The sequence below is a fragment of the Triticum urartu genome, chromosome 7A (assembly GCF_056163025.1).
Source record: "Triticum urartu cultivar PI428250 chromosome 7A, HENAU_Tu73, whole genome shotgun sequence".
Lineage (NCBI taxonomy): Eukaryota > Viridiplantae > Streptophyta > Magnoliopsida > Poales > Poaceae > Triticum > Triticum urartu.
In genome coordinates, this window is record NC_141879.1 from 154,906,618 (window position 1) to 154,929,589 (window position 22,972).

The following is a 22,972-nucleotide window of genomic DNA, read 5'->3' on the forward strand; positions in this document are numbered from 1 at the left end:
TGTCGTCTAGGGAAAGATAGTGATCGGGTGCTTACCCCGGGTACTTGAGGTACCGCGGGTCATGGATGACACGGAACTTCCCCGGATCTTGTGGGTAAAGTGTGCACCTCTGCAGAGTGTAAAACTATTCGAATAGCCGTGTCCACGGTCAAGGACAGCTGGGTAACCACTCTTGGGCTACGTCCACTTGTTTACAAACCAGTGTGTGTGGGAAGTACTTCTTGGGTCAAGTCAAAGGACTTGACATGAATGAGTTGGGTTGGAGCCCACTCCCTTTATGTTGATATATGTAACCAACCCCTATGGTTACTTGAATTCATGCGATGCATTGTTTACCAGTTATTGAACATGTCATAACACAACAAAAATTAGCTTTCTGCAAAAATTTACCTATGTCATGCATTGTTGTATCTTGAGCCAAAACATGGGTTGCTTGGGGGTACATTCAAAGTACTCATTGGCTTGCCACTGGTTATTTAATTGGCCAGGCATGGAAGAACCGGAGTTCTAAGAAGAGTTCTTTGGAGACGAACATGCGAACTAGGACGTTTCCCAGTCAGAATGCCTGTAGGGTTAAGGCAGATGGCATGGGTTCTACTTATCGACGAAGATTTCCGTTGCTTAAGTTTATTTGATATTCAACCCTTGTGGCTTTATCTATGTAAGACTTGACCATAATGGTCATAATTTGTGTAAGACGGTATGTATGGATGTAAGACTCTTGTTATTCAGCTTCTGTGTGTTCAGTGAGCATTGATCTCTGGGATCACTGTACACGTGCATTCGGTGATCACAACTTATGAGTCGGGGTCCCCACAGAATCACTCAGAACCTTTCCGATGTCCAAATATAGCCTTCCAATGTATCGATATTTACCTCTCAACCATTTCGAGACTCCTCGTTATGTTCGTGATCTTATCCGGGACTCCGAACAACTTCGGTCATCAAATCACATAACTCATAATACAAATCATCATCGAACGTTAAGCGTGCAGACCCTACGGGTTCGAGAACTATGTAGACAAGACCGAGACACATCTCCAGTCAATAACCACCAGCGAAACCTGGATGCTCATATTGGCTCCTACATATTCTACGAAGATCTTTATTGGTCAAACCGCATAACAATATACGTTGTTCCCTATGTCATCGATATGTTACTTGCCCAAGATTCGATCGTCGGTATCATCATACCTAGTTCAATCTCGTTACCGGCAAGTCTCTTTACTCGTTCCGTAATACATCATCCCGCAACTAACTCATTAGTCACATTGCTTGCAAGGCTTATAGCGATGAGCATTACCGAGAGGGCCCAGAGATACCTCTCTGATACACGGAGTGACAAATCCTAATCTTGATCTATGCCAACTCAACAAACACCATCGGAGACACCTGTAGAGCATCTTTATAATCACCTAGTTAAGTTGTGACGTTTGATAGCACACAAGGTGTTCCTCCGGTATTCGGGAGTTGCATAATCTCATAGTCAAACGAACATGTATAAGTCACGAAGAAAGCAATAGCAATAAACTAAACGATCATAGTGCTAAGCTAACGGATGGGTCTTGTCCATCATATCATTCTCTAATGATGTGATCTCGTTCATCAAATGACAACACATTTCTATGGTCAGGAAACTTAACCATCTTTGATTAACGAGCTAGTCAAGTAGAGGCATACTAGGGACACTCTATTTTGTCTATGTATTCACACATGTACCAAGTTTCTGGTTAATACAATTCTAACATGAATAGTAAACATTTATCATGATATAAGGAAATATAAATATCATCTTTATTATTGCCTCTAGGGCATATTTCCTTCAGTCTCCCACTTGCACTAGAGTCAATAATCTAGTTCACATCGTCACGTGATTTAACACCAATAGTTCACATCTTTATGTGATTAGTTCACATCTCCATGCGACTAATAACACCCAAAGGGTTTACTACAGTCAATAATCTAGTTCACATCGCTATGTGATTAACACCCAAAGAGTACTAAGGTGTGATCATGTTTTGCTTGTGAGAGAAGTTTAGTCAATGGGTCTGCTACTTTCAGAGCCATATGTATTTTGCAAATTTACTATGTCTACAATGCTCTACACGGAGCTACTCTAGTTAATTGCTCCCACTCTCAATATGTATCCAGATTGAGACTTAGAGTCATCCGGGTCAGTGTCAAAGCTTGTATTGACGTAACCCTTTATGAAGAACTTTTTGTCACCTCCATAACCGAGAAACATGTCCTTATTCCACTATGGATAATTTTGACCATTGTCCAGTGATCCACTCCTGGATCACTATTGTACCATCTTGCCAAACTCATGATGAGGTACACAACAGGTCTGGTACACAGCATAACATACTTTATAGAACCTATGACTGAGGTATAGGGAATGACTTTCCATTCTCTTTCTATTTTCTGCCGTGGTCGGGTTTTGAGTCTTTACTCAACTTCACACCTTACAACTCAGGCAAGAACTCCTTCCTTGACTGATCCATTTTGAACTCCTTCAAAATCTTATCAAGGTATGTACTCATTGAAAGTCTTATCAAGTGTCTTGATCTATCTTTATAGATCTTGATGCCCACTACGTAAGCAGCTTCACCGAGGTATTTCTTTGAAAAAATCCTTTCAAACACCCCTTTATGTTGTCCAGAAAATTCTACATCATTTTTGATCAATAATATGTCATTCACATATACTTATCAGAAAGGTTGTAGTGCTCCCACTCACTTTCTTGTAAATACAGGCTTCACCGCAAGTCTGTATAAAACTATATGCTTTGCTCAACTTATCAAAGCATATATTCCAACTCCAAGATTCTTGCACCAGTCCATAGATGGATCGCTGGAGCTTGCACATTTTGTTAGCACCTTTAGGATTGACAAAACCTTCTGATTGTATCATATACAACTCTACTTTAATAAATCCATCAAGGAATGCAGTTTTGATATCCATTTGTCAGATTTCATAAAATGTGGCAATTGCTAACATGATCCGGACAGACTTTAAGCATTGATATGAGGGAGAAAATCTCATCGTAGTCAACATCTTGAATTTGTCAAAAAAAACCTTTTTGACAAGTCAAGCGTCGTAGATAGTAACACTACTATCAGCGTCCGTCTTCCTCTTGAAGATCCATTTATTCTCAATGGATTCTATCTCAGATTTCATGGCCTCAATCCATTTTGCGGAATCTGGGCTCATCATCGCTTCCTCATAGTTCGTAGGTTCGTCATGGTCAAGTAACATGACTTCTTGAAAGTGCAACTATCCCTAGGTGGTTTTGGTAATTCATAACAACATATAGCTCATTGAGCTAATGCTATTCCAAGATGATTATTTCAGGAAAGCTCAATGATTGGCATGGCATGGATGTGAAAGTGGAACCCTCAAAATGCTAAGGAAAAAGGATTAGCTCAAGCTCAAAAGCTCAAGACTCTTCATTTTATATTTTAGTGATCCAAGATCACATTGAGTCTTTAGGAAAAGCCAATACTATCAAGGAGGTATGAGGTGTTGCTTAATGAGCCTCTTGCTTCATGTGCTTAGTGATATGCTCCAAAAACCCTCAACTACTTTCCCATATCCACATTTGACCTAAACCCTAAGCCAAACTCGGTCCTACCGATTCTTCCTATCCGGCGCCACCGAGTTTCACTTGTCATTAGCCACTTCCAAACCCTAGCAATTCGGTTCTACCGATAGGGATCTCGGTCTCACCGAGATGGGATTGCAAACTCTCTGTTTCCCTTTCGTAACTTTTCGGTCTCACCGAAAGAGCGAATCGGTCCCACCGAGATTGCAATGTAAATTCATTGTTTCCCCTTTGTAACTTTTCGGTCTCACCGAAAGAGCAAATCGGTCCCACCGAGTTTGCCTGACCAACTCTCTGGTTAGCTAATTACCAAATTCGGTCTCACCGAGTTTGTGTAATCGGTCTCACCGAGATTACGTTATGCCCAAACCCTAACCATATCGGTCCTACCGAGTTGCATGTCAGTCCCACCGAAAATCTCTAACGGTCACTAGGTTTACATTTTCGGTCCGACCGAGTTTGTTGATTCGGTCCCACCGAGATTGGAAAACTGTGTGTAACGGTTGGATTTTGTGTGGAGGCTATATATACCCCTCCACCTCCTCTTCATTCGGAGAGAGAGCCATCAGAACACATACACCATTCCAACTCATATGTTCTGAGAAATAACCACCTACTCATGTGTTGAGACCAAGATATTCCATTCCTACCATATGAATCTTGATCTCTAGCCTTCCCAAGTTGCTTTCCACTCAAATCTTCTTTCCACCAAATCCAAATCCTATGAGAGAGAGTTGAGTGTTGGGGAGATTATCATTTGAAGCACAAGAGCAAGGAGTTCATTACCTACACACCATTTGTTACTTCTTGGAGAGTGGTGTCTCCTAGATTGGCTAGGTGTCACTTGGGAGCCTCCGACAAGATTGTGGAGTTGAACCAAGAAGTTTGTAAGGGCAAGGAGATCGCCTACTTCGTGAAGATCTACCGCTAGTGAGGCAAGTCCTGTGTGGGCGATGGCCATGGTGGGATAGACAAGGTTGCTTCTTCGTGGACCCTTTGTGGGTGGTTGCTTCTTCGTGGACCCTTCGTGGGTGGAGCCCTGTGTGGACTCGCGCAACCATTACCCTTTGTGGGTGGAGCCCTGTGTGGACTCTCGCAACCGTTACCCTTTGTGGGTTGAAGTCTCCATCAACGTGGATGTAGGATAGCACCACCTATCCGAACCACGGGAAAAACATCCGTGTCTCATATTGCGTTTGAATTCTCCAAACCCTTCCCTTTACATTCTTGCAAGTTGCATGCTTTACTTTCCGCTGCCAATATACTCTTTGCATGCTTGCTTGAATTATGTGATGATTGCTTGACTTGTCCTAAAATAGCTAAAATCTGCCAAGAACTAAAATTGGGAAAAGGTTAAGCTTTTATTTGGTCAAGTAGTCTAATCACCCCCCCCCTCTAGACATACTTTTGATCCTACAAGTGGTATCAGAGCTTTGGTCTCCATTTGCTTTGATCTCCATAGCTTTGGTGGTCATAGCCTTGGTTTCACAACGTAGGAGAGTATGGCGTCTAGCGAGGGAAATTACCGCCGTAGAGGTCCCTACTTTGATGGTACTAATTTTGCTAGTTGGAAGCATAAAATGAAAATGCATATTCTTGGACATAACCCCGCCGTTTGGGCTATTGTGTGTGTTGGTTTGCAAGGTGACTTCTTTGATGGGAGAGAACCAAACCGTGAAGCTACCGCGGATGAGTTGAAGATGTTGCAATACAATGCTCAAGCTTGTGATATTCTCTTCAACGGATTGTGCCCCGAAGAATTCAACAAAATCAGCCGTCTTGAGAATGCGAAGGAAATTTGGGACACTTTGATTGATATGCACGAAGGTACCGACTCCGTCAAGGAATCCAAGTTGGATGTGCTTCAAAGCCAACTTGACAAGTTCAAGTTGAAGGATGGTGAAGGTGTCGCTGAAATGTACTCTAGGCTTGCTCTCATCACAAATGAGATTGCCGGCTTAGGAAGTGAAGAGATGACCGACAGATTCATCATCAAGAAGATTCTAAGAGCCTTGGATGGAAAATATGATACCGTGTGCACATTGATCCAAATGATGCCCAATTACAAAGATCTCAAGCCAACGGAGGTGATTGGAAGAATTGTTGCTCATGAGATGTCACTTAAGGATAAAGAGGAACTTCACAACAAATCAAGTGGTGCCTATAAAGCCTCATGTGAAGCCCCTACATCATCAAGTGAGAAACAAGACTTCAATGAAGAATTGAGCTTAATGGTGAAGAACTTCAACAAGTTCTACAAGAGTAGAAGCAAAGATAGAAGCTTCAAGTCAAGGTCCTACAATGACAAAAGATCTTCTAGTCGAGAGCGAAACTGCTACAGTTGTGGAAGACCCGGACACTATTCCAATGAGTGTACGGCTCCCTACAAGAGAAGAGAAGATTCTCCAAAAAGAAGAAGCAAAGAATCACCACCAAGAGAGAGGAGGAGTAGAGATGATCGTTATGAACGAAGATACTCACGGAGAAGCAAGGATTCGGAAATGAAGGAAAAATCATCAAGGAGCTACACAAGATGAAGACATCAAGCTCATGTTGGTGAATGGGTATTCGGCTTCGACTCCGACAGCCACTCCGAGAGAAGTTATCACTCCGACTCCGAAGATACTCAAGATGAAGGTGTTGCCTGTCTAGCACTTGTGTCAACCAACTCCTACGACATATTTGACTCACCAAATGAAGGAATTGGAAGATGCTTCATGGCCAAAGGTCCTAAGGTAACACACCCCGAGTATGTTGATTTCAATAGTGATGAAGATGACTTGTTAGGTGATGATTTGCTTGTTGACAACTCTAGTGATGAATACTATGATGAAACGTCAATTAAACATGCTAATCAAGATAAAACGAATGACAATGATAAGGAGAAGATTGAGGCTCTAACTAAAGAACTAAACACTCTTAAGTTAGCTCATGAAACTATCTTCGAAGATCATTGAGAACTTTTAAGAGCTCATGAGAAATTACGCTTTGAAAAGCTCAATATTGAGCAAGAGCATGAGTTCTTAAAAGCAATCAATGATGATCTCCGCAAGAAAATCTCTTCTTACATTGCCAAGCGTTTACTCTTATCCACTTACATGCCTCAAGTCAAGTCTAGTAACAAGAACAAGAAAGATTCTTCCTCTAGCAGTAACAATGATCATGCTAAATCCAATATTGTTGCTTCTAGTAGTTCTCTTGATTCCACTAATGATTCTCTTAGCCAAGTTACACTTGAGCAAGAAAATAGTTTATTGAAGGGAATTATAGAGAAAGGAGTGTACAAAAGTCTTGCCGGGAGTAAGCAATTCGAGGAAATTGTGCGCAAGCAAGGAATGCACCGGAAGAATCAAGGTGTTGGTTTTGAACGAAAGTTCAATGCCAATGGAGTTGAGTGGGAAGAAGATCAATACCCCAAGACAAAGTTTGTTCCTCAACAAGAGAAGTATACTTCTTTCAAGGGGACACAAGCTCAAGATGATCTTCCACCACAAGACTACAAGCAAAAAGGCAAGGACAAGCTTCAAGAGGAAATTGACGCATTTGAAGAAGCTCCTAAGACCTTAGTCAAGTGGATTCCCAATACTACTTCAAGTTCCACTTCATCAAGTACGACTACAACTCCAAGGATTCCCATCAAGATGATGTGGATCCAAAAGAAGAAGAACTAGAGAGTTCTTGAGGGTGACTCCGCCAACATACTTCACTCTTATCATTTTGGCAAGAACAAGTGCAATCAACTTCCACATCTTGCACTAGTTCAAGGAGTCACAAACCCTTTTGTTGGTAAGACAAGGGACAAGGTAACCTAAAAGTTTTCATGGACATCATCTTTTGTGTGCATCACTCTATGTCTATGGATATCCTTGTTTGTTCCTTGTGGGACTAACCCATGTAGGTATTGAAAGTGCAATTCACTCAAATGGATAGCTCCAAGTGATCTACATCAACATTGAGCATCCACATCTTTAACATCTACATGAAGTCATCATCGACAAAACCCAAGGTTAGTTCATCCCTCTTAGGGGGGATATCACATCTAGGGGGAGCTTTACTCTAAGACTGAGCTAAAGCAACTCTAAAGATGTGAACACAACAATGCTTTATGTAAAAGTGGTAACCCCACTTGAGCTTAAACGATGAGTATGACCTATGATCAAGTGCTCTCACTTGACTCCTAAGTCAATATACTCATATATAGATGACCTTGTCATCGCAAATTGCTTGATAGATGCTAGAATTGGTTGTGCATGCCTTGCCACATATTTCATTTGCCATCTTATTGTGTGAGCATGCTGGTTGCATATTTTGCTCATTCTAGGACATCCACTTGTTGTTTTGATTGTTTGGTTTTATTTTCTTTTGCCAAGTGGATGGACAAGAATGCCTAAGTACCTCCTCTAGCTATCTATGCTTTTCTCGTCTCAAACTCTATTCATGCTGCATCACAAAATTTGATCAAGTCAGATTCGAACCACTCTGTGTGAGGAGCGCTCGGAGTCCCCGATCCGTCATAGACTTAAACTTCCAAAACCTCTTTATGATTCTCGGTCTGACCGATACCCCACTTTCGGTCCTACCGAGATCATTAAGTTGATCTAGGTTTTCGATCTCGGTGCAACCGATTTGAAAATTTCGGTCACACCGAGTTTCAGTAACTGCCTGTAGTTATGAATCTCGGTGCCACCGAGTTGTTCCACTCGGTCACACCGACAGGGTCGGGCTATATATAGTCACGGGAAAAATTTGGAAATTTCCGAACCCCTTCGCCCGCGCGATAGCCTGCTCTGCCAACGTGGTCTCCGGATTGTCTTCTCGCCGCCAGCTGCCTCCAGTCGCTGGTCTCCGTCGCCGTCAACGGGAATTCTGCCCCGCCGTTGCTGCCGTAGTGAGTCTCCGCCGAACTAGGGTATGGACTCGATCACAGTGCTATTCCCCGTCCGATTCCTAGCACATTGTGTTCTTCATGATTCTTGCCACAATTGAAACACTCCTATCCAGTCAATACGCCCGTAGATTAGCTTTGATTCGAAAATTTTAGGGTTAGGTTTCCGCCGAAACCATCTCGGACCCACCGAGTTGAAAAACTCGGTCCCACCGATTTGGCTTATGCCATTGCACAAGTGAGACTCGGTCTGACCGAGAATTACTTATCAGTGTGACCGATTTTGGAACTCTGTGAAACCCTAGCAGTCTCGGTGCCACCAAACTGTGACTCGGTCCTACCGAGTTCACTAGTTTAGGTTCCAAAACTGCTTCGGTATCACCGAGTTTGAAAATCGGTAGATCCGAGATGATTTCAGTGGGAAACTAAAACTAAGTTTTTAGATCATTCTTTTGCAAAAATCTCTGCATTTTGTGATGCTCATCTTTTCTACCTCATCTATAAACTGTTCACAGGGTCAGCAGTCAGAGTTTGCAACATGTCTGATCAAAGTGACAGCCAGAACATGTCAGAGCAGCAGGTGCACATGAGTGAGGGCACTAGTCCCTCCAGCTCTTCAGATGAGGGCAGCAGGAGCACCCCTAGCAACTTGCCAAAAGCTGCCACCAGACAGAGGAAGAAGAGAACTTCTGATTCCGAAGATGAAGATTATGTGGCAGAGGAAGAGGCCACATCAAAGAGAGTTGAGCCAGCTCAAGGCACAAAGCCAGGGCTGAAAATCAAAAGGCCAGCAGGCAGGCAGCCCATGTCAAAGGCAAGAGCTTCAACTGAGAAGCCTGCACCCAAAGAGCCATTTGCTGCTGAGGGAAAGAAAAGAAAGGAAAGGGTCAAGAAGACCGTAGCCAAAGTGCTAGGAAAGGCTTCCATCATGGAAGAGGAAGAGGAAGAAGAGGTAGCTGCACCAGCACCCAAGGCACCCAAGCTGATGGGTGATGCCATAAGATCAGGGGCTACTGCATCTAAGCCCAAAGCTGCCTCCAAGCCAAAACCAAAGAGGAATACAAGGAGCATTCCTGCAGCTGAGAAGAACAAGGCCCCAGTGCCTGAGACTGTTGCTGAAGAAGAGGATGAAGAGCAAGTTCTGAGAAAGCTCAAGCCCAAGATCCCAGACCACAACGATGCGCATCCTGTGGCTGAGGACATGAAGCTCAGGAGAGATTCAGGGCTGAGGAAGTGGAGAGAAGCAGACCCGTATGCTTCAAGGAGGAGGACTGCTGTTGACTACAGATTCCACACTAAGGAACAGCAGGACTTCTATGAGACAGTGCTGCTTGATAAGAAGCCAATAGTCTGTGATATGAGATGGGTTGACTGGCAGTACATCAAGGACAATGAGGAGCACTATCCTGGAGTGCAAGACAGCTTCATAGCTTGTGGAGTAGCTGACTTTGTTGGGCAGAAGCTCACAAAGTGGAATGAGGAGCTTATAATGCAGTTCTACTCCATAGCACATTTTTATTCAGATGGGAGGATCACATGGATGTCTGAGGGTACAAGGTACCAATCCACAGTTGCTGAGTGGGCACAGATCATTAATGCCCCAGAGGAGCATGATGATGACTTGGACATATATGCCAAGAAGAAGATGGACCATAACTCCATGTCCAATATGTACAAGGAAATTCCCAATGAAGCTCTTGACACCTTCAAATTTGGGTTTGTGCATTACCTTTTGTCAGGGCTGCCAACTATCAATTGGATCTTGAGGCACACCTTATTGCCCAAGTCTGGAGATCACAAGATGATCATAGGCCATGCTATCAACTTGCTACATGTATTTGATGTACCTCAGAAGTTCAAGGTGATGAGCCTCATAGTGGAAACTATCAAAAGGACTGCAGCAGATCAGAAGAGGAGTTGCAGATATGCCTCTCAGATCCAGGAGCTCATTAACTCCAAGATGGGCACGGGCATATATTTATTGGACAAGGAACACCTGCCCATCCGTCCAGATTTTGAGGACAATCAAGTTGTCATGACTGAGAACGAGCCATCATCTGCCCAAGCATTCGCAAAGAAGGAGAAGGCAAGGAAGGAGAAAGCTGCCAAGATGCCAACTCAAGAGGAGGCATCTGAGTATTTCTTGAAGACCAAACAAGAGCAGCTTGGTTACCTGATTGCATCCACCCTGCGAATTGAGCAAGGACTAGCCACCCTAACTCAAAACCAGGCAAGCCTAGAGAGAATCATGGAACAAAAGTTCTATGACTTGGATGTCAAGGTAACGGAGATTCAGACTGCAGTGGAGCAGCTCCAAGATGATATGCAGGAGAGGAGAGGCAGGACTACCACTCATGCCTTTGCCAGAGTGCCACGAGGTCCGAGGTCGTCTGCCGTGCCAGTTGCGGACACAAGAGCCACCACCTCAGCACCATCTACAGCCTCAGTTCCACCAGCTCCAGCATCTACTTCAGCTCCAACTCCAGCGTCTACTTCAGCGTCTACAGAAGCCTTCGTCCTTGGAGTGATCCGAACTCCACCACCACCAGAAGATCAAGCCTGAGCGTCGATCTAGTACTATGCATTTTCTAGGAACTTTTTGGTAACTTGTTGCCAAAGGGGGGGATGTATAGATCATAGGCTTCGAGAGAGAGTGTTGCTTTTCTCTCTTGCTTTATTTGGTGGTTTTTCAAACTTGTTTGCTTTTGAGTGCTTGAGATACTACGTCATTATCTGTGAGACATTGATGATCATGTGTTTGATCATAAGCTACACTTAATGCTATTATCTTATCTACGTCATTATCTTGGTGATGAGTGCATGTATTTCATTCTTATCATTTTAAGCGCTCCACCAAGATGTATGTGACATGGAAGAGTAACCCATGACTCTAACTCCTTGTGCATTTGCAGTCCAAAGCAAATTTTAAATATGCACAAATTTAGGGTGAGCTCTTACTTATCACATACTTCGCAAAGCGACGATATATTTCATGCTTATTATCATTTGTCGAAGCTTTGATCTATATGTTGTCATCAATTACCAAAAAGGGGGAGATTGAAAGTGCAACTATCCCTAGGTGGTTTTGGTAATTCATAACAACATATAGCTCATTGAGCTAATGCTATTCCAAGATGATTATTTCAGGAAAGCTCAATGATTGGCATGGCATGGATGTGAAAGTGGAACCCTCAAAATGCTAAGGAAAAAGGATTGGCTCAAGCTCAAAAGCTCAAGACTCTTCATTTTATATTTTAGTGATCCAAGATCACATTGAGTCTTTAGGAAAAGCCAATACTATCAAGGAGGGATGAGGTGTTGCTTAATGAGCCTCTTGCTTCATGTGCTTAGTGATATGCTCCAAAAACCCTCAACTACTTTCCCATATCCACATTTGACCTAAACCCTAAGCCAAACTCGGTCCTACCGATTCTTCCTATCCGGCGCCACCGAGTTTCACTTGTCATTAGCCACTGCCAAACCCTAGCAATTCGGTTCTACCGATAGGGATCTCGGTCTCACCGAGATGGGATTGCAAACTCTCTGTTTCCCTTTCGTAACTTTTCGGTCTCACCGAAAGAGCGAATCGGTCCCACCGAGATTGCAATGTAAATTCAGTGTTTCCCCTTTGTAACTTTTCGGTCTCACCGAAAGAGCAAATCGGTCCCACCGAGTTTGCCTGACCAACTCTCTGGTTAGCTAATTACCAAATTCGGTCTCACCGAGTTTGTGTAATCGGTCTCACCGAGATTACGTTATGCCCAAACCCTAACCATATCAGTCCTACCGAGTTGCATGTCAGTCCCACCGAAAATCTCTAATGGTCACTAGGTTTACATTTTCGGTCCGACCGAGTTTGTTGATTCGGTCCCACCGAGATTGGAAAACTGTGTGTAACGGTTGGATTTTGTGTGGAGGCTATATATACCCCTCCACCTCCTCTTCATTCGGAGAGAGAGCCATCAGAACACATACACCATTCCAACTCGTATGTTCTGAGAAAGAACCACCTACTCATGTGTTGAGACCAAGATATTCCATTCCTACCATATGAATCTTGATCTCTAGCCTTCCCAAGTTGCTTTCCACTCAAATCTTCTTTCCACCAAATCCAAATCCTATGAGAGAGAGTTGAGTATTGGGGAGACTATCATTTGAAGCACAAGAGCAAGGAGTTCATTACCTACACACCATTTGTTACTTCTTGGAGAGTGGTGTCTCCTAGATTGGCTAGGTGTCACTTGGGAGCCTCCGACAAGATTGTGGAGTTGAACCAAGAAGTTTGTAAGGGCAAGGAGATCGCCTACTTCACGAAGATCTACCGCTAGTGAGGCAAGTCCTGTGTGGGAGATGGCCATGGTGGGATAGACAAGGTTGCTTCTTCGTGGACCCTTTGTGGGTGGTTGCTTCTTCGTGGACCCTTCGTGGGTGGAGCCCTGTGTGGACTCGCGCAACCATTACCCTTTGTGGGTGGAGCCCTGTGTGGACTCTCGCAACCGTTACCCTTTGTGGGTTGAAGTCTCCATCAACGTGGATGTAGGATAGCACCACCTATCCGAACCACGGGAAAAACATCCGTGTCTCATATTGCATTTGAATTCTCCAAACCCTTCCCTTTACATTCTTGCAAGTTGCATGCTTTACTTTCCGCTGCCAATATACTCTTTGCATGCTTGCTTGAATTATGTGATGATTGCTTGACTTGTCCTAAAATAGCTAAAATCTGCCAAGAACTAAAATTGGGAAAAGGTTAAGCTTTTATTTGGTCAAGTAGTCTAATCACCCCCCCTCTAGACATACTTTCGATCCTACACTTCTAGAACAGGATTACCGTACCACTCTGGTGCGGATCGTACTTTGGTTGACCTACGAGGTTTGGTAGTAACTTGATCTGAAGTTTCATGATCATCGTTGTTAGCTTCCTCACTGATTGGTGTAGGAATCACATGAACTAATTTCTGTGATGAACCACTTTCCAATTCGGGAGAAGGTACAATTACCTCATCAAGTTCTACTTTCCTCCCACTCACTTCTTTCGACAGAAACTCCTTCTCTATAAAGGATCCACTCTTAGCAACAAAGATCTTGCCTTCGGATCTGTGATAGAAGGTGTACCCAACAGTTTCTTTTGGGTATCCTATGAAGACGCACTTCTCCGGTTTGGGTTTGAGCTTATCAGGCTGAAACTTTTTCACATAAGCATCGCAACCCGAAACTTTAAGAAACGATAGCTTAGGTTTCTTGCTAAACCACAGTTCATACGGTGTCGTCTCAACGGATTTTAGACGGTGCCCTATTTAACATGAATGCAATTGTCTCTAATGCATAACCCCAAAACGATAGTGGTAAATTGGTAAGAGACATCATAGATCGCACCATATCTAATAAAGTACGGTTACGACATTCGGACACACCATTACGTTGTGGTGTTCCAGGTGGCGTGATTTTCGAAACTATTCCACATTGTTTCAAATGAAGGCCAAACTCGTAACCCAAATATTCGCCTCCGTGATCAGATCGTAGAAACTTTATTTTCTTGTTACGATGATTCTCAACTTCACTCTGAAATTCTTTGAAGTTTTCAAATGTTTCAGACTTGTGTTTGATTAAGTAGATATACCCATATCTGCTCAAATCATCTGCGAAGGTCAGAAAATAACGATACCCGCCGCGAGCCTCAACACTCGTCGGACCGCATACATCGGTATGTATTATTTCCAATAAGTCAGTGGCTCGCTCCATTGTTCCGGAGAATGGAGTCTTAGTCATCTTGCCCATTAGGCATGGTTCGCAAGCATCAAGTGATTCCAAAAGCCCACCAGCATGGAGTTTCTTCATGCGTTTTACACCAATATGACCTAAAGGCAGTGCCACAAATAAGTTGCACTATCATTATTAACCTTTCATCTTTTGGCTTCAATATTATGAATATGTGTATCACTACAATCGAGATTCAATAAACCATTCACCTTGGGTGTATGACCACAAAAGGTTTTATTCATGTAAATAGAACAGCAATTATTCTTTGACTTAAATGAATAACCGTATTGCAATAAACATGATCCAATCATATTATGCTCAACGCAAACACCAAATAACATTTATTTTAGGTTCAACACTAATCCTAAAGGTAAAGGGAGTGTGCGATGGTGATCTTATCAACCTTGGAATTACTTCCAACACACATCGTCACCTTGCCCTCAACTAGTCTCTGTTAATTTTATAAGTCCTGTTTCAAGTTACTAATCATACTAACTGAACCAGTATCAAATACCCAGAGGCTACTATGAATACTGGTAAAGTACACATCAATAACATGTATATCATATATACTTTTGTTCACTTTGCCGTCCTTCTTATCCGCCAAGTATTTGGGGCAGTTCCACTTCCAGTGACCATTTCCTTTGTAGTAGGAGCACTCAGTTCCAGGCTTGGGTCTAGCTTTGGGCTTCTGGGAGTGGCAACTTGCTTTTCATTCTTCTTGAAGTTCCCTTTCTTTCCCCTGCCCTTTTATTTGAAACTAGTGGTCTTGTCAACCATCAACACTTGATACTTTTCTTGATTTCTACCTTCGCCGATTTCAGCATCGCGAAGAGCTCAGGGAATCATTTTCATCATCCCTTGCATATTATAGTTCATCATGAAGTTCCAGTAACTTGGTGATAGTGACTAAAGAACTCTATCAATCATTATCTTATCTGGAAGATTAACTCTCACTTGATTCAAGCGATTGTAGTACTCAGAAATTCTGAGCACATGCTCACTGGTTGAGCTATTCTCCTCCATCTTGTAGGCAAAAATACTTGTCAGAGCTCTCATATCTCTCAACTCGGGCATGAATCTGAAATACCAATTTTAGCTCTTGGAACATTTCATATGCTCCATGGCGTTCAAAACATTTTTTGAAGTCCTGGTTCTAAGACGTAAAGCATGGTGCACTAAACTATCAAGTAGTCATCATACTGAGCTTGTCAAACGTTCATGACGTGTGCATCTGCTCCTACAATAGGTCTGTCACCTAGCGGTGTGATACGTCTCCATCATATCTACTTTTCCAAACACTTTTGACCTTGTTTTGGACTCTAACTTGCATGATTTGAATGGAACTAACCCGGACTGACGCTGTTTTCAGCAGAATTGCCATGGTGTTATTTTTGTGCAGAAATAAATCTTCTCGGAATGACCTGAAACTTCACGGAGAATATTTTTGGAATATATAAAAAAATACTGATGAAATAATCAAGGCTAGGGGCCCACACTCTGTCCACGAGGGTGGGGGCGCGCCTACCCCCTGGCCGCGCCCCCTGCCTCATGGGCCCCCTGGAGCTCCACCGACCTCAAGTCCAACTCTATATATTCACGTTCGGGGAGACAAAACAGAGAGAAGGATTCATCGCGTTTTATGATACGAAGCCACCGCCAAGCCCTAATCTCTCTCGGGAGGGCTGATCTGGACTCTGTTCGGGGCTTCGGAGAGGGGAATCCGTCGCCATCGTCACCATCAACCATCCCCCATCACCAATTTCATGATGCTCACCGCCGTGCGTGAGTAATTCCATCGTAGGCTTGCTGGACGGTGATGGGTTGGATGCGATTTATCATGTAATCGAGTTAGTTTTGTTAGGGTTTGATCCCTAGTATCCATTATGTTCTGAGATTGATGTTGCTATGACTTTGCTATGCTTAATGCTTGTCACTAGGGCACGAGGGCCATGATTTCAGATCTGGACCTATTATGTTTTCATGAATACATGTGAGTTCTTGATCCTATTTTGCAAGTCAATAGTCACCTATTATGTGTTATGATCCGGTAACCCTGAAGTGACACTACTAGGGAAAAGGCTAGCAGCAGCGCGGGTTCTAGGTATATCAGTAGCGCGGGGACCGGCGCTACTAATAAGGCGCTACAGCTAACCCGTAGCACTAGCGCGTGCACACCCGCGCTACTTCTATACAAGTTTAGCAGCAGCGCGCTTCGTGGAAGCTCGCTACTGCTAATAGCTCTAGCGCGCTTTGCCTGGACGCGCTACTGCTACTGTGGCGTTGCTGCTAACTTTTCTCCACTCGCTACTGCTAATTTTAGTAGTTTTTTTCTGCATATTTCTTTTGTATTTGAATAGGCTTTATACAATAATCTTTAGCATATGATACACATACAAATGTAATCATGGCATATACATACAAATAGTCTCATCAAATCATGCCATCATCATAATCATCATCCAACACAAAGTGGTCTCTCGTCATCATCTCAAAAATAGCGATACAAATCTCGATTACTTGCAACTACATCGTCATCCATCTAAACAATGATATACATGAGAAGAGCTATCACTTTGCGTGAACCTAAACTAACTACTGGCTATCGCTCGGAAACCAGAAACCGTTACACCTGGGCCTGACATTCCGGCCACTCATCGTATACTCCTGGCGTAGCACTTCTTCTCCATCGATGATCTATACACCTGCATCATCACATGAGTCGATGATATACAACATATATAGTTGAGCAACAGAAAGAGATAGACTTGGCAAAAATAGAAGCAACATATCATAAGCATAAATAACAAAGTTCATCGTACCCAAAATGCCCTAACTAGAGTGATCTTCGCTAGTCGAGGAGGACGGTTTAATTACATCACAAATAAAGTTTCGTCGTGCATAATTCAAAGTTTCGTCATACAGATAGTATGGACTAAACGGACACATTGTCATATATCGACAATCACTCCATGTCGTGCCATCCATCCAAGTCAGGGAGATAGTCCCCGAGCTTAGTGAAAGGCTTCAGGTCGAGACGCTGAGCGGCTACGCGTGTTCGGACATCTTCCCGCGACATTTGTCCTTCTTCGTCGAACATCCCTGTTTTTTCGACGACCTCCTTCATGATGATTTGGGCAAGTTTGCGCTAGACGTGATAGAACTCAGCTCGAAGTCGATGATCCTCGATATCTCCTAAGTTCTTTGCCCATTGCATAATATGGGCATCGCCGGATGTAGGTGACATGCGAAGGTTCTGGTGATCCCGTCTGTACTCCAGCATCTGGTGTAGGACATAGAATCCATCATTAAGAGAATCACTCGGTTGCTGGATGCAGCAGAAGTCGGTCTTATGGCCGAAGGCGGGCCTGCCGTCCTTTTTCTTCTTGTCCTTGACCTCTCCACCCCATGCGTCGTAGTAAAACATAGCACTGTCGAGAACAGACTTGATGTGGGTGTAATCCTTTTTGTTAATGTTCTTCGATGAGTCCAAGTAAAGAGCGTGGGAGTATCGGGGGTAGAGGATGATGAGGACGGCGCGCCCGCCGCTGTGCAAAATAAGTACACCTCAAATTAATTAGCCTCCACCGTGCAAATGAATGATTGAAATCAAAGGAAGGATATCCGCATGGATGACTTACATGGGATGATAAGGCACGAGAATCGCCTCCTTGTCCTTATTGGCGAGCATGAAGTTGACGATGTATTCCCTCGCGTATTCACAGTGCTTTGCGCAGACTCCCAAGAAGGCCTCGTGCATGAAGTACGGGTCAGCGACACAGATATAAGGTATCTACTCAACCCCGATGAGGTAGTTCATGTGCAAAGCATAAAGGTGAAAAAATGCAAAATCCAGCTTCTTCAAGTGAAACATGTCGAAGATGTAATCGAATCGAAGGAAGAACTTCTCCGCGGGGAATGTGTCGACGTACGAAAATCCCTGCGGCACGTTAACCACGTAGAGTGGGTATCCTGGATTTTTTGAAGCGATGAGGCCTTTCTCTATCCGTAGCACATCATCATGAAGTCTCCTTAAATCGCCGAATCTGGCCCGCAGCGCTGCTTCAGGTAGGATTGGTTGACCGGGGATATGCCATTTTGCCGCACCGGGGATATCTATACGGTCTTGAACCCGAGGCTGCTGAGGCGGCTGGATCACAGAAGCAGCTTTTTTGCCTTTCCTCGGTCTCTTCCTAGACTTCTTTACTACCGGAAGGTTGTCCATAATACATTTAGACTCCGAAGGCGGCAATTCAGGCGCCGACTCATGAGGCTCAAACCTTAAGTAGGCGCTAGTATTGACATACTGTTGAGTGTCATCCTCATCCTCATCTATGGCGACGTCACCAGCGACTAATGGAGTAGGCGAGGTGTTGATGTTCATACCTAACTACGTGCTCGTGGTGTGCTCCCGGCCGCCTCCAGACAAAGCAGACTCTTTGGCCACAATAGGACCCACCCATTGCAACAATCACCAAGCCGCCGCGGGGTCTCGCCGTCATCCCCCACTAGTACCGGAGGAGCTAAATTCTCGTGGCCCAGTTTGACACTGGCCACAGAAACCTTGAAGACTTCTGGGGGGATCGGCCGACTGTGGAACAATGGTTCCTTTGGCTCCATTATCGTCACCTTCCCCACGTCCACCTTCTGGTCACCGATGGTGTACAATATAGTGCACGGGGTTTCGTCGGCCTGCAAAGAAAAGTCTGCGACGTGAGACATCCGAAAGGCAATGAAAACGGGAGATTATACATTTATTGAAGGGGGCCAGTGTGACAGATACTGTGAGGGCGTTAAGCTCAGCCAAAGACGAAGCACCGCCGAGCATGTCCGGTGCCGGAGCTAGTGCCGGAAGGTGCGGAAGCTGGTGCGGGAGCAGGTGCAGGAGCAGGTGCAGGAGCCGGTGCGGGAGCAGGTGCAGGAGCCAGTGCCGGAGCAGGTGCAGGAGCCGGTGCGGGAGCAGGTGCAGGTGCTGGTGCAACGCTAGTCGAGTTGCTCCTGAGGAAGTCAGCAAGGGGAAAGTCCGCTGTATGTTTTTTGGATTTTGCCTGCTCTAATTGAAAACGGTCGGAACCAAGGTAGTAGACATATCTACAAGCACCTGTTTTGCGGCAGCTACCGCTGTTGCATCTGTCTCAGATGATTTCTTTTCAACCGCAATCTCAACCTTCTTATCGATGTTTTTTTCAGTTAACCTCCGTCTTTCCTTTCTCTCCTCCGTGGTCCCACGGTAGTACTTCTTCCACGTGGCGCCGTCTCCAACATCGTGCACGTGTCCATACGACGGTCGAGTCTCCACCATGAGTCCTTTCAATATGTTCAACGCCCGGTTGAATGGAGTGTACCACTTGGGCCTCGCCAACGCCTCAGACGGCGAGTCGCTTTCGGCCGCAATCCTGTGTTGCTCTCTCTGCAAAAGGCACAAGGATCGTTTACAAATATGACTAACGTGCAGTCGAATTGATCAGAAACTAAAATTACCAGCAGTCTAATGAACTCCTTCGTGACCGCGTTCTTCTCGAAAACCTTCTTCATTGGGTCCCAACGGTGTCGGGCCCAGAGGACGTCACGCTCCTGCGGGACGGTGAACTCCGCCAAGGGGTCTGGGATGCCCAGACTCGCGGCTTCCGCGTCCTCCTTGGCCCATATGGACCTCTTCCCGCCGTAACCACGGCTTCTGAGATGGTGGCTCCCAATGTTCTTCTGTTGAAGCCCCTTCATGTACTCTGACTTTTTTTGGCATCTTCGGCCTCGCAAGCCGCCTTGAATATTTCAAAGTGCTCTACCGTGATTGTCGGATTATCCTTTACAATCTCAGAGTAGGGTTCCTTTTCGTTGAAGATCCGATATTTCACCCTTGCTTTCCAGGTGGCCAATGTGTCACTAAACTTGCTCATGGCGTGTTTGTTTATCTTCTTCATTGCCGGGTCCTTATCTGGATCTTTATAATCCTTTTCATTCCGGCCCGGGAACAAGAATATCTGGTGCAGCTTCTTTAGGAGGGCGGGCCTCATATTATCTAACTTGTTTAGTTTCTCATCATTGATGGTGGCGGTTGTCCGTATGATGCAGCCAATTTGATTGTCGTAGCACGCGCGCGCTTCCTCGGGCGCGTTTGGCTCAAAATTGCCGTCGTCCACCTCCATGACCACCAGTATAGTAGTCCTGAGCTTGTTAGGAAGTCGTCGCCTCTTTGCTTTTGGTTCTATACCGGCTCCGCTCCCTGAGGCAGCGCCGGTCTCAGTCTCAGCGCCGGTCTCGATGCCGGTCTGAGTCTCAGCGCCAGTCTCAGTCTCAGCGCCGATCTCAGTCTCGTCGGCCAGGCTCAAAAATTCGTCTGCTGCCCAGTAGACGTCGTCGCAATCACCAGAACCCTGTCCTTCATCGTTTCTAGCCATGTTTCCTACAATTAAATCTAGTCAATTAATTCTAGACCTAATAAAATGAATAATGACATTAAAAAGGCCTACTGTTTTGCAGGAACATTGACTCCTTCCCGGTGCGGCAAATCCCAGGCACTCGATATGTCCTAGTTTGTAGCACAAGTGATGCCGAAATTCATGGAAAATTTCGGCATGACCTTTGCTAAAAAGTGGACAAATCGAGAACCTGAATTTTGCCGGAATAGAAATGAATCAACATTCCGGCAAAACATAGGCCACTCGGCTTCATTCTCTGGAGACAACAAAAGGCCACTTGGGCACAATCGAACCACTTCAATGTCGATTATGATCAATGAGCAAACACAATTGAGGATTTTTCATATATCATGACCACTTCAAATTTGCATCTCCTAGTGTTTGACACTTCAAGAAAATCTACACAAATCTCATGCTCTCTGAAACTCAATTCAAAAACCAAATATAGATGGATGAACCCTAGAACTCAAATTATGAACCTAGAACTCAAACTATGTCCTAATAAAAATTCACTAAAAATTAAGAACCTACTAGACTTGCAACACTAAATCCTACCACCCTAGTTAACATCTAGTTAAACCTTACTTTCCTAACATTTGTAATTAAACACTACAACCCTAACCCTACTGCCCTAGTTAAGCATATACAATTTTTTCCTACGGCGAGGGAGGTAGGGGCGTCTCTGTCAAATTAACCTAACTAAATTAACCTAAATAATTTATAGAGAGAGAGAGGAGGGGTGGGGGCTTACAGAGGATGGCTCCGGTGGTGGTGCGGGAGGCAGTGGTGGCGAGGGAGGCAGGGGCGTCTCCGGTGACGGCGAGGGAGGCAGTTGTGGCGAAGGAGGATCCAGTGGCGTCGACTGTAGCTCCGGTGGTGTTGATGAGGCCGCGCGGCTCCGGTGGCGTTGGGGGTGGCTCCGGTGGCGTCGACAACGCGCGGCTCTGGTGGCTCCGGGGGCGTCGACGTCGGCAGGAGATGGCGGCGAAGTGGGGCGACAGCGAATCGGGCAGACGGCGGCGGGGTGGGTCAAGGGATTTGGGGGAGAAGTGGTGGCCGGGGGGAAACGGTTTTTTGGTTAAGTCAAACTTAGCGGTAGCGCTTTTTGCGAAACGCGCTATAGCTAAGTTAGCTATAGCGATTTTCACAAATCACGCTACTGCTATAGCTATGTAATTTCCTCCATCTTTCTTATTTCCTTTTCTGTTTCTACAATGGGGGTCTAGGAAACGCGCTGCAGCTACGTTAGCTATAGTGCCTCTTACGAACAAACGCTACTGCTACGCGTTTCTCTTTTTTTCGCTTTCTCATTTATTTTGCTCTACATTTTATTTTTTCCTTACTCCTTTTTCTATTTCTTTCTTTTTCATTTACTTTTCCATTTGTTTTTCATTTTATTTTATTTCCATTAGCAGTAGCGCTCTCCGCGCGAAGCGTGCTGCTACTTATGTCCTAGCAGTGGCACGCTTCCCTCAAGACCGCTACTGCTATGCGTAGCCTATCGTTTTAGCAATGGGAATATTAGTGGTAGCGCTTTTTCATGCGCACGCACTACTGCTACTATTGTATCTATAGCGCGGTTTACGAATGCGCGCTACTGCTATTTAGCACTAGCGCCCATTTTAGACACGTGCTACTGCTAAATTTCTGTGTATAAGGTTTTTCCTAGTAGTGTGACAATAATCGGGACCACTCCCGGTGATGACTATAGTTTGAGGAGTTCATGTATTCACTAAGTGTTAATGCTTTGGTCCGGTACTCTATTAAAAGGAGGCCTTAATATCCCTTAGTTTCCAATAGGACCCCGCTGCCACGGGAGGGTAGGACAAAAGATGCCATGCAAGTTATTTTCCATAAGCACATATGACTATATTTGGAATACATGCCTACATTACATTGATGAACTGGAGCTAGTTCCGCGTCACCCTATGTTATAACTGTTGCATGAGGAATCGCATCCGACATAATTATCCATCACTAATCCAATGCCTACAAGATTTTCACATATTGATCTCTGCTTAGTTACTTTTCCGTTGCCACTGTTACAATCACTACAAAACCAATACTATTACTTTTGCCACTGCTACCATTACTTTCATATTACTTTGCTACTAAATACTTTGCTGCAGATATTAAGTCTTTCAGGTGCAGTTGAATTGACAACTCAACTGTTAATACTTGAGAATATTCTTTGGCTCCCCTTGTGTCGAAACAATAAATTTGGGTTGAATACTCTACCCTCGAAAACTATTGCGATCCCCTATACTAGTGGGTTATCACGGTGCATCAAGGACATAATTCTTC

At 44.5% G+C, this 22,972-nt stretch overlaps 1 pseudogene; it reads right to left on the reverse strand.

The window, feature by feature from the left end:
- Positions 1 to 19,568: 19,568 nt before the first annotated feature.
- Positions 19,569 to 20,647, reverse strand: LOC147958713 (uncharacterized; annotated as a pseudogene).
- Between the last annotated feature and the right edge of the window lie 2,325 nt (positions 20,648 to 22,972).